Genomic DNA, 14,680 nt, shown 5'->3' with positions numbered 1-14,680 from the left:
TTTGAACACAGCCACAGCTCAGATTTTGTTAGTTTCAAGGACCTTGGGTAAAATTCAGCCCGAGTAAACAAACAGACTGCAAAACACCATGCTCAAGGGGAGAAACACACATCTTTTCTTCAGAAACTATCGAAAGGAGACGATTCCTAAAATGGGAGCTCTTTGAATTAGAAACAAAACATAAAGGCAAAAAGGTGCTACCACATTGGGAAGCAGAATCAAAGAACATTGAAAGCAGGTTTCCTGTAGTCGGTATGCTTCAGGGCAGGGTAAAACATTCTGTGAATGGAGTTGGGCCCATTACCTGCATTTTAAGGGCCTAACCCAAAGATCAGAGAGTTTCTTATTCTACCAGAGTGGTTTTCAGAAAGTCACCTAATATCTCTGTTCCTCAATTTCCCCATGTACAGAATGGGATAGCCTCTTAAGAGCCACTACTTGAGGTAGAGAAAAAAAAAAAAAAAGAACCCGCTGGAATAAAAGAAAAAATTAGACCATATCCCAAATAAGACTTTCTGAATGGTGTTCTAACATTTCATGGTATACAATGAGCGCAAAAATTCCAACAAGTAGAGTTCCCATTCACCATGGTGACACAGGAAGATCCTGAACTTACCTCCTGCCACGAACACACTGAGTCTATACTACATATACAACAATTTCTTCTTAAAATACCTAAAGGCTGGTGGTGTGATGAGCACACACCAGGCAAATGAGAAGAAAACTACATCAAGGCCAGTAGGAGAGGCTGAGGCACTGTCTCACCATAAACCCAATACCTGGCAGTGTGACCCACAGCTAGGAGGGAAATCAAAACCCAGAGCTTTGCCTTGAGGAACAAAGGATTCAAACCATGTCATGAACACCAGCTTTTAAGACATGCACTTGAGAGGGGCGCCTGGGTGGCTCAGTCGATTAGGCGTCAGCCTTCGGCTCAGGTCACAATCCTGAGGTCCTGGGATCGAGCCCTGCATTGGGCTCCCTGCTCAGCAGGGAGTCTGCTTCTCCCTCCACCCCACCCCCCACCACTTGAGCTCTCTCTCTCTCTACCCCCTCTCAAATAAATACATGAAATCTTAAAAGAAAAAAGGATATACTTGAGAAACAAGCCCTCCAAAACATCTCATTTTGAAATTCACAAGACTCCTATCCCAAAATTCTTAAGACATTAGCATCTGCGAAACATCTCTTAAAGGGCCCATGGGCTCAGACGCACCTGCCCCAGGGCCTAGCTCAGAGCTAGCTGATGGTACCCATACTTCAAGTGAAGGGAGCTCACCTGCTTATACTCCAACTTTGGTCTGAGGGGCAGACATCTAATTTAACACACATATCTGGGAGCCTGCTAGAACACTCCCTGTGGACTGAGACTGGCAGGTGCCCATCTTCACGCTCTCCCTTTGCTGTGCTCAGGCACCTGAGAGGGTGCCTTTACATGCAACTGGTACTCCAATTTTGGCAGCTGCTTCTCAGGGAATAGACCCCTAGCCCTGGAGGCCAGGGGAGCTTGTGTTCCTGGTCACATGAGACTATCATTGAGGTTACCCAGAAAAGAGCTCATCCCTGTCTGGTGCCTCAATTTTTGTGACTGCTGCCAGGGGACCTCTCTACATGGCCTGGCTTGTGGCCAGTGGGGCTTAGGCTTGTGGGTCCCACAGGACTAAAACCAACAGAGAAAGAGCTCATGAATAGCTATCACCCCAAGAGAACAGCAAGGGGCAACAGACCATGCAGCCTGGTCTTTCTGTGGAGGTCTACTGCTAATCATGACTACAGCCTGAGTGAGGGGCAGGCTTCTAATTAAACACACCTCAAGGGGCTGACTGGAACACTTCCACAGACTTCAGAGGGTGAGCACAATCTTCTTGCTCACCCGATTGTGTTCCAGAACACATCTATGGAAGGGGAGCTTTACATGCATCTGGGGCCTGCTTTTTGTAGCTAGCACCCGGGAGACTCCCTTTGACTACCTGGTTTTGGTGGCCAGAGCAGTCTGCCTTCCTGGGTCTCACAGGACTGTGGCAACCAGCAAGATGGTTCTCGGCAGGCTACCGCTCCCAGGGCACTGCAGACAGTGGACTAAGACACGACCCTTAGTCTTTCTATGAAGGATCCACTTTGCTTGTCCAGGAGCTTCAGACTGAGAGTCAGGCTTCAAGTTTGGCATAACTGAGTGGCCTATGGAGCTGGTCTCAAGGAACACAGGCTGTGATGTCATCTTGACACTCTCCAATCTTGCTCCAGCTTTCCAGGAGCTCCCGGGAAGAGGCTTATGCACTGGTCTAGAGCCCCAGATTTTGTGATTGCCGCCCAATGGACACCTTGACATAGGTCTTGGTGAGGATTTTTTCAAACCTGACACCAAGAACAAATGCAACAAAAGCTAAAGCAAACAAGTGGGATTGCATCAAATTAAAAAGCTTCTGCCCAGCAAAAGAAACCATCCACAAAATAATAAGACGACAGACTGAATGGGAGAAAAATCTTTGCAAATCATATAACTGATATGGGGCTAATATTCAAGTACATTTTTAAAAAACTCCAACTCAATAACAGCAGCAACAAAATCTGATTTAAAAAATGGGCAGAAGACCTGACCACCCATTCTTCCAAAGAAGACCTATAGATGGCCAACTAAGACATGAAAACATCCTCAACATCACTAATCCTCAGGGAAATGCAACTCAAAGCCACAATGAGAAGTCACCTCACACCTGTCAGAATATCTAGTACCAAAAAGACAAGAAATAACAGGTGTTGGTGAGGATGTGAACCCTCGTGCACTGTTGGTGGGAACGTAAATTGGTGCAAACTCTATGGAAAACAGTATGGAGGTTGCTCAAAGAATTAAAAATAAAACTACCATTTGATCCAGCAATTCTACTTCTGAGTTTATCTGAAGAAAACAAAAATGCTAATTTATACATACACATGCACCCCCATGTTCTTTGCAGCATTATTTACAATAGCCAAGATCAGGAAGCAGCCTAAATGGCTATCAATGGATTAATAGATAAAAAAAGCTGAGGTATACACAATGGAACATCATTCAGCCTATCAAAGAATGAAATCTTGTCACTTTCAACAACATGGCTAGAGACTAAGGGCATTATACCAAGTGAAAATAAAGGAGACAGAGAAAGATAAACACTGTGATCTCTCTTAAAAAAAGAAAAAACACACATACCTACACCCCCCCACACACACACATCACTCAACCCCACACCCCACCCCCACACCGCCCCCTACACCCACACACATCCTACACCCTGATAGTATCTGAAGTGTTCTTCTCCTAAACCACCCACCTTCCCACACTTAATGGTGACGATCAGAAACAATGACAAAAAACTATCCTCAAAAGCATTTTTAAATTTCCCTTTCAAAACATCTTTTGGAGGCATGTAGAGATTTTCTACTTATATAGCAGGTTGGTAATAAATGGATTAATTTGTACTTTATAGGAAAGGCACTATTAGCTTACACATATCTGTAATAGCTCTGGATTTTAAGTTTTACCATGGAAATGGGAGACTTTAAAAAGCACAGCTAAAATAAAGACTGATGCTCAAGTGTCACGAAAAATAATATGACTGTATCACAAATCAGGGAAGTACACAAAGGAATTCAGCTCTTCAGTGTTCCCAAGATAATTAACCTTGCTGATATCCATTAACCATGCTAAGTAGTTTCCAACTCCCTTTCAATCCTCTTGGACAGATAAACTGTAACATGCACATTTAACGACAGTTCTCCCTCAATACCATTTCCTGCATATTATTTAAACTCTTTTTTTGGGGGGGGGCAACACGGTCAACTTCTCCCAGTGTTTCTAAATTTTTATAATGAAACTGACACAGTTGTTAGAAAACCATAGCATTTTGCTTTCAGCTTTAGTTAAGTGAACACACAATTATGCACACTGACTCAGAGAGGCCACATAAAATGGACTAGCACATGAATTCTCTTGCTCAGGAGTGCCACTGCTCATGGGAACTCTAAAGCAAAACCAGCAGCTTCTCATTTATCCAGGGATTAAAAGGAACCAGCACATACCAGCACTTTTACAAGCATAATTTAATTGTCACTGTGATTCTATCAAGTGTGCACGAGAAATCATCCCCGTCCTACAAACAGAGACACAGAGGCTGGGAGTTCAGTTGATCTGGAATGAAAATGGAGCCAAAGACACTCATGCTGAAGGTATAACATGATGGTTAAGACGTGTTTCCGAGACAAAAGGACCTACTCTTGAATTCAGTTCTGCGACCGAGCAATAGGACTAGGAGCTAGTTATCATTTCTCAGCTCCCTCTTCCACATCTGTCAATTAGGAAAAGTCACACCAGCCCTAGAATGGTTTCAAGGATTAAATGAGTTGATACATATTAAAAATAGCACTTTTGACAAAGCCCTCAACAAATGGGAGTTTTAAAAAAATATTTTATGCATTTTTATATACATTATTTACATATAGTAAGATGCTTAGTGAATTTGCCATTTAATCAGTTTTGACAAATGTTGGTCAAGATACAGAACATTTCTGTCACTCAAGAAACTTCTCTCATGTACCTTCCCCAGGGAATTATGTCATATCAGACCCAAGCACTGAAGTATTTCTACCATCATAGAGGAGTTCTGACTACTCTACAATTTGAGAGATCATAAAGTATTTTTTGTTATTTAATTTTGATACTATTTTTGAGATTCATTCGTGTTATTATGTTTATCTGTACAATGTTCTTCTTTATTGCAAAATAGTGTTTCCTTTTACAAATATACCCGAGTTCCTCCATTTTCCTGTTGGTGGACATCTGAGTAATTTTCAGCACTGGACTATTAAACACACACACACACACACAAAAACAAAAACTCCTACGAACACATGTGGACAGAGGTTTTCAAGTCTCGTGGATAAATAGCTAGGACTAGAATTGCTGGCTCTTAGGTAAGGCAGTTGTGTCACTAAGAAACTGCCAGATCATTCTTCAAAGTGCTTAGAGCGTTTTACATTTCTACCTGTTCTCCATGAGAGTTCCAGTTGCTCGTCTCCTCAGAGGTTTTGGTGTTGGCACTCCTCCTATGTTAGCCATTCCGATAAGTGTGTAGTGGTATCTTACTGTATTTTCAATTTGCATTTCCCTGAAGGCAAGGCAGGTTAAACACTATTGCTTCTGTTCACTGGCCATTCTGTATCTTGTTGTATAAAGTGCCTCTTCAAGTACATGTTGGATATATGTGTTATAAATATTCTCTCTCAGCCTGTGGGGCATCTCTTTATCTTCTTAGTGGTGTTTTTCAGTGAACAGATTTTTTAAGTTTTCATGAAGTTCAGTGTATTTTTTCCCCTCTTATGGCCTGTGCTTTTGTGTCCTTTATAAGAAGCTTTTGCCTTCTGAAGTTACAAAGGTATTCTCATTTTCCTTCTACTATCTTTATTGTTTTAGCTTTTATGTTTCAGTACAATTGAACTCAAATTGATTTGTATGTATGGGATGAGGCAGGGGTTTAGATTCTTTATTTTCCAGGTAAATATCCAGTTGTTCCAGCACTATTTACTGAACTAGTGTTTTTATGCCATTGAATTGATGTGGTGCTCTTGTTGAAAGCCAGTTGACTTTACATGTGTGCATCTAATGCAGAATTCTATTCTGCTCCATCAATCCATTTATTTATAATGGCAGCTATTCTAACATTACTTTTTATTATTATTTTTCCACTTTTTGTTATTTCAGATGCCATGATTCAAACCTCAGTAACTTTGCTTTTGGATTTCAAAAAAGTTTTTATTTTCCCTTTCAATGCCATATATATGTATTTGTAAATATGTGTGTGTGTTTATATACCCATATACACCTGCACTTAGGTGTATTCATTTTCTTGGAGTGTCCTCATTTTTAGACCTAAGATTTTCTAAAAACTCTCTTTTTCAGACACCAGGGACCACGTTTATCAGTGGTTTTCAAATTTCAGCAAGGCATAGGAATTGTCTTGAAAGCTGGTTTAAACAGATTCCTGGACTTCACTTCAAGAAGTTCTGATCCAGTAGGTCTGGGGAAAGGCCTGAGAATTTGCGTGTGTCACAAGCTCAGGTGATGAAGATGCTACGGGTTTCTGGACTACACTCTGAGCAGCACTGGTTTAAAAAAAATTAAATGGCTTCTCTAAGGTTCATACAGAAGCCTGATTTGCCTTTTCTAAAGTCTGCGAACATAGCCACTAATTTATACTGTCTTCACTTGAAAAGACATCTGAAAAATCTGCTGAATGCACCAGAGCGTGGAAGCCAGGAAACATTAGGGTAGATTGATGTCCTAACATTGCCTCATTTCCTCCTTCCTTCCTGGAAATTGAGTTTTGGTCTGCGAGCAGGGGCATGCAAATAGCTGTGTACACAACAGCGCCATCTAGCCCCAGCTAGTGATGAACGTGCACTGCAAAGGGGACCTTCTCCCCGTGACCTCTGCCAACCATCAGAGAAAGCTTTCCTTTCCCCCTAGGGTTGACTGGGCTCTAAACCAGGAACATTTTTATGGCCAAGTCCTTTAAAACTTTCTCTGCTGAATTCATGTTTTAAGGAGTTAGCATCTAGGTGAATATTCCTGACAGAACATAGGCATTCTGAATTAAAGATCGACACACTCAGTCATCAAAATCCCAGTCCCGACCCCTAAGCTCCTCTCAATTTTTAGGACGAGCAGAGAACAGCTTTTCAGCTTTCCCTTCCAACAGATCAAGTCCATGTGAGCAGAGGGCCGCACCACAACCACTGTCACGCAGAATGTTGAGACTGGGGTGAGGACTCAAAAAGGGGGCGCTATTCTTTTTCCTGATTGTTTAATTACCTATTTAGCCTCTGAAACCATGTTAATGGGAAATGAATTCATAAATACTATTTAGACTTACACTGCTTTAAAGGTTCCCTTTGTAAAGGCGATAAATGATTTTCCCCTCTTTGAAAAAAAAAAATTAGAAATCCCCCGAATAAAGGGAAAAGAGGAGTTTCAAATGCCACCCTCACATTGTCACCGGTCCCTTAGCACTCTTTTCGGAAGTACCGTGAGCACTGTGAATATCGGAGCTCAATCATTTCGGCATGGGCCTCGGAGGATTTTACAAAAACTAGAGAGAAAGTAGATGTGCTTCCTCCTGAAAGGAAGGTCTTTTCATAGTCAACGTAAAGTATATACTACATTTCTTTCAACAGTGAGAAAGTCAGAGATAAAAGGAAAACAGGCCTAAGGCTATAACGTATTTCATTTTCATCAGCGCTGGACCTCTGCCTTGCACAGCTGATGACACAGGGGAGGTCTTTGTGCCCGAGAAGAGATTCAACCAATACTTTAGCTACAAATGTTCTCCCAATTTCCAGAGCTTTGGGGTTATGAGGGTTTTATTTTTTCTTTGAAGGAAATTAAAATGACAGCAAATGAGTCATCAATGGAACTGTCGGAGACATTCTACAATTTCCCGTCGATAGGTCACGCGGTCCCAGGCTGTTAAAGCACATTTCCCCTGGGCTTGTAACCAGCGGTGGATGCGGTACTACTGTTCCGTACGGGAGGTGAGCCTAGAGATGTCAACTCTACTAGTTCTGAGAGTGAGTCTGCCCCCTGACCCCTTCCTTGCCACAGAGTCTCAGAAAACCTTTTTACTTAGAGCTCCTTTGGTTTCCCAGAACAGAAATCCCTCTTCCAGATGCTTGTCATCAGATGTACATACACGTGACTTTCTCCCCCAAGCTTACATCACAATGCCTGAGACACAATATACATGCCATTATGCAGGATTCTCTCTCTCCTCCTTCCATCTGTCCCTCTCTCCCCACCCAGAGGATGAGAGAGATTACACACCATTCAACGAATTATGTATACACACACACACACACACATAATGCACATGTATTATACATATGTTTGTATGTGGACACACACGCACAGTGGGTTCTCACTGCAACCACAAAAGAACAAATGGAACCTCCTTACTCAGTATGGGTATATATCCAAAAGAAATATCAAGACAGATCCTCCTTAAGATCTTAATAATACAAAGCTTTGCCACGAGTGGCCCATGGACAGTGAAAGTGGGAATTAACCATGGATTCCAGAGAGCCGCTTGTTTACTCATCTCTGCACCTGAAGTCCCATCACTTGGGCAGCAACCTCAAGTTCACTCTTCTTTCTACCAGAGACCCCTGCACAAACCTCTCTCTGTGTCTTGTCTTATTCTCCTCAGGTCACTTCATTGAGACAATGTGGACAGACTTCAGTTTCTCTCACTGTACCTTTATTCATCCCACCACATCCCAAAAGTTGGTAGCAAAATATATTAAGATCATTGCTTAAAAGGAAAAAGGGAGAAAGGAAAGAAACAGGGCATGAAGAGAAAAGGCTGTGAAAATGATTAAGTATCTTTAAAGGTATTTGCCTTAAGAAAAAAAAATACATACATAATATATAACTATAAATTATGTATCATCTCTCACAATCAAATGTCCATACCTTAGCAGTCCTAATCTTCTTGAATCTTGAACACGAATTTCAGGGCAACATTGGGGTTGAGGTAATCTCCTCAGGCCACCACCAAGGGGATTGTTTTCTTAACCTCCACACAGGTTCCAATACTGCCTTCTGAGGATGGAGGTTTCTTTCACGTCTACAAAAATCACAAGAGAAAGAAGATATTCATAAATAAAAGCTAAACAGAAACTTCAATAGGGATTTGAAATTCCAGACAATTTGGCTTGAAGAGGCTAAACAGAAGACACATTCTGATTGGCATAAATACAAAGAATAGGTGGATGGATTCAGTCTTGATTAGACTCAAGCAATCATATAAAAGCAGAAAAAATGTAGTGTATGGTGATTAACATAATAAAATAAAAAAAAAATAAAAGCAGAAAAAGTAACACTATATCCAGGCTGGCAAATTTTGTAGGACATGACTAGCCAAATTTGTTCATTTAACTTTTAGGGAAACCGAGGATCAGAGAGGAAAAAAGGTTTTCCCATCATAACTCATTACCTGCGGCCTATTTCTACCAGTGAATCAAGCAAATCTTTAATAAACACAAACAACGTGCTTAACGCAGTGGTCTGGGTTAAAATGAGACAAGGGGACCCTGTATCACTTCTTCACCTTGAGATCATTCCCTCATTTGGCTTTTAAGAGATCAAACTTGCCAGTCATCCCTGGCCGCTCCATCTCGGCTGCCTCTGTGAGATCCTCTCTCTCTCACAACGTTCTTGGTGAGAGCATCCTGGGGACTCGGGCCTGAGCCTATTCTCTCTGCGTACTCACTCCTCAGGGGGCATCTCCCAGCTCCGTGGCGTGAGAAACTATTTATACACTGACAACTCTGAGATTGTCTCCAGGCCCAGATACTTCACTGACCTCCAGACTCCCCTATCAACTGACTACCCAACAAGTCGGCTTCGAATTCTAATAGCCATGTCAGGACATGCCCGAAGTGAAGTCCTGATTCTGTCACCGACACAGCACCCTCTGAATAAAAAAAAGTAAGGTTCACACTCTTCCTCATCCATTCCTTCTCAAGGGCAATTTTATTCACCCTGCTTCTCAGGCACAAAGGCTGCCAGTCAACCGTGACTCTTGTCTCTCACATATATATACACCCCATGTCCTCTTCAAGATCCCACGGCTTTTCTCACCAGAAAGAACGCTAAAGCTGACCACTTTTACCTGCTCCTTCACTAACACAGATGTTCAAGGCCTCAGGATAGATCTCTAAGGCTGCACAGCGCACATGCTCAAACCATGGCTGTCACTCTCAACACGTCCCCCCCGGGGTAAGACCGTGACACTCTCCTGCTCAAAACCTCCCACCTCACTCAGAATCCAAGTCAAAGTCATTACAGTGGCCAGAAAGACTCCACATGACACAGCTCTGTTACCACGGTCTTCACCTCCTACCCTCTCCCTCATTTATTCGCCCCCAGCCCTGCTGGCCTCGAAGCTGTCCCTCTAGCTCTACCTCAGCATCGGGACTTACCATTCCCTTTGCCTGAAAGGCTGTTTCCCCCCTCACCACTTTGAATCTGGCTTCCACTGTGACCTTTTCACAATTACTTAAAATTGTAGACCCCGATCACATCTCCTCATTCCCCCTTCTCTGTTAATCACCTGGTGAAGACTTGCTCATAGACTACATGGTTTCCTTGCTCATCTACCTTTCCCCAGTAAAACAGGAGCTCCATGCGGCCAGACATTTTCTCTCTGGTGTCCTGCTGTACCTCCAATACTTCACTCATAGCCTAGCACCAACATGGAGCTCAATATACATCTCTGAACCAACGAACAAATAGGAAGTTTACGTAAACCTCAAAGCCACTCAGAGGGTAAGTGGCTGAGCCAGGTTTAAATCAAAGGCATCTGTCTCCAGCATTCCTGCCACTGTAGGGCAAATTCCTGAAGACCTATTAGTGTTGGCATTAGGAATAGATTCGGTACAGCTTGGCATGTGACACAGAAGATGTAGATTCTATCTGAAAAGCCCAAAATGATTTCTACAAACTCCCTAAAGAGAATATATTGCATAGAGTGGGATGGCTCTGCTTACATCTTAGGTTGCAAGCTCAGTATTAACTCTCACCTTGTCCTTCTCAGTTTTCACTGCCTTTTCCTCTGTGCCTTTATTTCTTGTCCCTCCCTCAAATCTTAGTCCCTTCCTTCCCCGAATGAACAGGGGCAAAAGATGGATCCAAGATTAGATAAAGGCAAGAGATGTGTTTAGGGAAAAGGTGTGGGGCAGGAATCACAGGACCATGGATCGGAATCTAAGTGGGCCACAAACACACTGAATGCCTGTAGAGAGATCCCTTCACCTTCCCGAGAGCCTACTGCTCGCTGGGCTAAACTACATGCCCCCATGATGAGTTCACAGCTAAAAAAAATAAAAGATTACTAAGGAAAGAAGTCTAAGACTGCTTAAGGAAGCAGGGTACAGTGTTTAAGAACCAGGCTTCGGGACAGTCCTAGTATTATTCACATCCTGGTTCCACCACTATGAAACTAACCAAGACACTCCATCTATCTATCACATTTTTCTATCAAAGTGAGAGGTCAGAAACACCTGTCTCTTTAGGGGGTTTATGAGAATCAAACAAGGTAACAGAGGTCAATCGCGTGTCACTGTGCAGGGCCTAAGTACTCAATAGGCATGTGTTGCTCTTAATTTTCATTCTTTATTGTTTCAGGCTGATATTCTGCATGAAATTTCACGATTTCATCTACTTGCCTGCAGAGTCTGATTCTTTTCCACCTTTCTGCATACGTAATTGCTTTCGTGTCCCTTGATGACTTTCTCTGGAAAATCGTTACCCCAACTGCCCCCACACTCTAAGGGCAGATGGCAGAACTTTGTAACATGAGAAACTCAAGTTCTCTGGTTCATTTCTTGTCCTCTTGCTGACGACCAGCAATTTGAGATGATCTTGGCCCTAGTATTACAGCAGGCTGATAATCATAAAGTCACAGTCTACAATTATTCCTGTATTCCAAAGCCAAGAAACACAACTCTGAAAGCAAACAATTCAGCACAATGATATACAGAGTTATTAAAGAAATTTTGCTGACTGTTTTGAGAATTCAAGTCTCCAGTCTATCCGAATGCATCTTTCTTTTCTCCTAACTGATATTAAGAAACTGTCTATGTTCAGGTAGTAACAACATAAAAATATGTCACCCACCTTTCAGGTTTAGCTATACCACAAAGTAATAAAAAGTTAAGATGCTTCAGGGAAAAGTTAACTTCTACTCCAGGCTAAGTCACTGAAGGACTTGCTCAGAAATGCATTTACTAACAAAAGTTTTTTGAGTACATATTTCCTCAAGAGACAAGCCAATTTCCTGTTTGTTCCCCAGCCCCCATCCAGCACACAGCTCTTCTGAATTGATCCTGGTTGATTTCCCTCCTTCAGCAAAGAAATGAAAAGTAATCACCAAATCCCCAAGTACATATTCTATTCATTAATGAGCTGCTACATGGATGGAACGATCCAGAAGGCACTGGGCTCAGATGACACAGCTGCAGAAATCAGCTTTTTTAAAATCTTTGGAAACATGATGGGATTAATGCCATCCTATGGCAAAATAAACCAAGAAAGGATATACGAGGAATACTGCCAAAGGGAATAATGTCGAGAACGAACAACATGTGTCTTCAATCACCAGGAACTGCATGGTTCGAGCACTAATCATAGAGGGGGGTGTAATTTTTGCCTGTTGGGTAGGCTTGAATGCTTCAGGGAATAGGTCATTTTTCAAAAGGTATCAATTAGTGGCTGCTCTGATGGCAGAGTGCGAACCACACCTCTCTAATGACTGGGCTGTATTAACAGTGATTCCTGTGAGTGGAGAACACACACAGGCACTGATCCACAAAGGCACCCAGACACACTCCCCAGGGAAGGCAGGATGAAGGAGAGTCGGAGAGGGACAGGAAGATACGAGGAACTCTAAAATCAGGTTCTTGAAGATTTCTGGTGGAAGCATGCCAGGGGGAAGGGATGAACTGTGAATTTCAATCCATGGAACTAGGCTGGGTTGTAACAGGAAGTGGAGAAGCACTGGGATAATACAGAACCCACGTGCGTGTCTAAGGCCATGCCTCACAGACCTGCACACAGCACTCGGGGTGCCAGCAATGCTTTACTATGTGTTCATTACCTCCATTTGCATATTAGGAAGTCATTAAGTAATTTGTGTGAAATCACACAACTAGAAAGTGACAGGATCTGCACTCAGAACCTGCCCTGGAGCTTATGGGTGTTCTCCAAATATGCTGAAAAAAACCACAAAGGATTCTTTCCTACATTTTTATTTCTGATTAAGCCAAGTTCCAACACTTGGAAATATCACAGTTTTAACTCCAAAGGAAGAATTCAGTCAGTCTCCTAAAGAATGTAACTGTGAAAACTGGCCCAGCTCCTTCTATGTCAAGGAGAGTGAAAGCACCGAGATAGAGCAGAGGGCAGGTTTCTTGTAACAGTTGCTTCCTGAGCAGATTCACTGAACCAAGTCTCCGCTGGTAGTGGGACTCAGTTTATAAAAAATTAATTATACTTCCTACCAGCTAACACTACTGAAACAATGTTGGGTCCATGAAACATAAAATACTTTGGAGATCCAGGTGCTCATCTGTAACTGCAATCACTACCTTTGGGCTAAATGTGGAAGCCTGTTGTTTATTCCTAAACGGACACCAATCAAACTACTAGGGAAAAACAAAAGAAAATTTGTGTCACCGGATTTTAAGGAATATAGAAAACATCCAATGACTTTTAGATACCTGATCTCTTGCCAATTCATTAGCACCTTATTTTCTTACCTGGTTAGCCTTCTAAATTGAATGGAGAAGTCAAGGGGACTCTAGAAGAAACGTTACTGAACATTATGATGAAACTTCAAAGAATTTGCTAGCATCTGGGCTAATTGTTGATCTGTATTTTGCTTTAGCTAGTTAACAAATGATTTATCTCAAACTTCATCAAATGGGTCAGACACGGACAGTCTTGTAGGTGGAAAGAACAGTGGCCCACAAGATGAGCTTTTAAAATTTAGCATTCAAGGACAGATGCCCGCCCGCACCCCTTTCCATATGCACCTAGCCACTATTCCTCCCAGTCTCACATTTGCTATTTTCGGTATCTATAAACACAGGTCCACCTTTGCTTTAGGAAATTTATCACCATCTCCAGAGAAGCAGTCCTTGCTCCCAGCCTAATAGCAAGTGTATATATATACACATACGATTCCCTAAATACCACTGCTCTTTGCATGATTCACATATTCGGTCAAACTCTCTATCAACTTCCACACATGCCCATGGACCACCCAAACTTGTAGATACCTATGGAACTCACAGCGGCAGCATGCTATCTCACATGGCCTCCAACCCAGACAGTGGGCTTTCTGTGCCACCTCAAACCCAGACAATGGTGAGTTTACCACACCCCTCTTACATGTTAGTATGGAGATACAGTCGGAGTACTTACTTCAATGAATCAGTAATTCAATTACCAGGGGCCATTTTAAGCGGCAGCTTGCCATATACCTCTAGATACTAACCCAAGAAAGAAAATATCAGGAAGCATCACCTCATCCCCAAAACACCCATGTCCAATCTCCTATTCTTGGTGACATACGTAAGTTAGATCCACAATATTATGCCACCATGAACACCAATGGATACTTAGCAAAAACACATCATTCTAGGAGGCTATCAATATGGACACTATTTTGCCTTGATACCATAAACTGCAAAGGTAGGCTGAAAGTATTAGATCCCTGCCTGAGTTTGATTCCCAGCTCAGCTGCCCCACTCTCTGTGTCCTTGGGCAAGCTGTTCCACCTTTCAGTGCTTCATCTGCAAGACAGAAGTCATAATACATATTTCCAAGCGTTCTTTTTGAGTAGTAATTTTAATAAAATGATGCTATGTTTGAATTAATGTATTTATAATTCATAGTGGTATGAATTTTCTTACCTATTAAATGAGCATAACACCACCTCAAGGGCTCTTACAAGAAATTTAGGAGATAAAATAGTAATATGCACAATAGTATGTTTGTGTCTTGCCTACTAGACCAAGTCGTCGAGAACATCAAACCTATGTCATGTTTCTTTCTGTGAGGCACAGAGTAAGCACAGAATAGGGAGCC

General features: G+C 42.2%; 1 protein-coding gene across 4 annotated transcripts in view; it reads right to left on the bottom strand.

Moving 5' to 3' along the window:
* SGCD (sarcoglycan delta) overlaps nucleotides 1-14,680 on the bottom strand; it is a 938,618-nt gene that overhangs the window by 549,697 nt on the left and 374,241 nt on the right. For all 4 annotated transcript variants that reach the window (XM_032403596.1, XM_032403597.1, XM_032403598.1 and 1 more), the window contains one exon: nucleotides 8,501-8,654. The gene's annotated coding sequence lies outside the window, so the exon portion shown is untranslated. The remainder of the gene's footprint in view (nucleotides 1-8,500; nucleotides 8,655-14,680) is intronic.

Source organism: Phoca vitulina, unplaced genomic scaffold (assembly GCF_004348235.1).
Source record: "Phoca vitulina isolate PV1807 unplaced genomic scaffold, GSC_HSeal_1.0 scaffold6, whole genome shotgun sequence".
Taxonomy (NCBI): Eukaryota; Metazoa; Chordata; class Mammalia; order Carnivora; family Phocidae; genus Phoca; species Phoca vitulina.
The sequence above is the reverse complement of the archived record's forward strand: the minus strand, read 5'-3'. Positions and strand labels throughout refer to the sequence as shown.